Below are 472 nucleotides of genomic sequence, written 5' to 3'. Positions count from 1 at the left end.
TTTAATTTTAAAGTTATATCGGGTTGCATTATGATATTGGTGAGAAATCAAATCATTAGATAGATTAATTCTTTCAGTTAGTTAATCTATTTTGAACGTTCTTTTTTTTATTGTAACACATAACCTCATGAGACTTGTTTTAAGATATAATTTGTGATATTTTACTTCTTCAATAATAAAACAAATAATAATCTTCTTGCTTATAGTGAAAACGTCAGGCATTAGTCCATCCTTTTGAAATGCAGAATGAAAACTAATGGCCATACATTTACGCATATGTGTATGCTTCAATACCCGTGTATTTTTGTGCCTCTATTGGTCTATTGTACCATCCAGCATAATGGAGATAAAGTGCCTCTGGTTTTCAATTCACCAAACGCCCATTTACATTTCCGGAGGTCATACGGGCGTAAAACGTTTTCAACACAGAGAGAAATGGAATAATGAAAAAAAGAAAAGAAAATTGCAGCCG

Source organism: Penaeus monodon, chromosome 21, assembly GCF_015228065.2.
Source record: "Penaeus monodon isolate SGIC_2016 chromosome 21, NSTDA_Pmon_1, whole genome shotgun sequence".
Lineage (NCBI taxonomy): Eukaryota > Metazoa > Arthropoda > Malacostraca > Decapoda > Penaeidae > Penaeus > Penaeus monodon.
The sequence above is the reverse complement of the archived record's forward strand: the minus strand, read 5'-3'. Positions refer to the sequence as shown.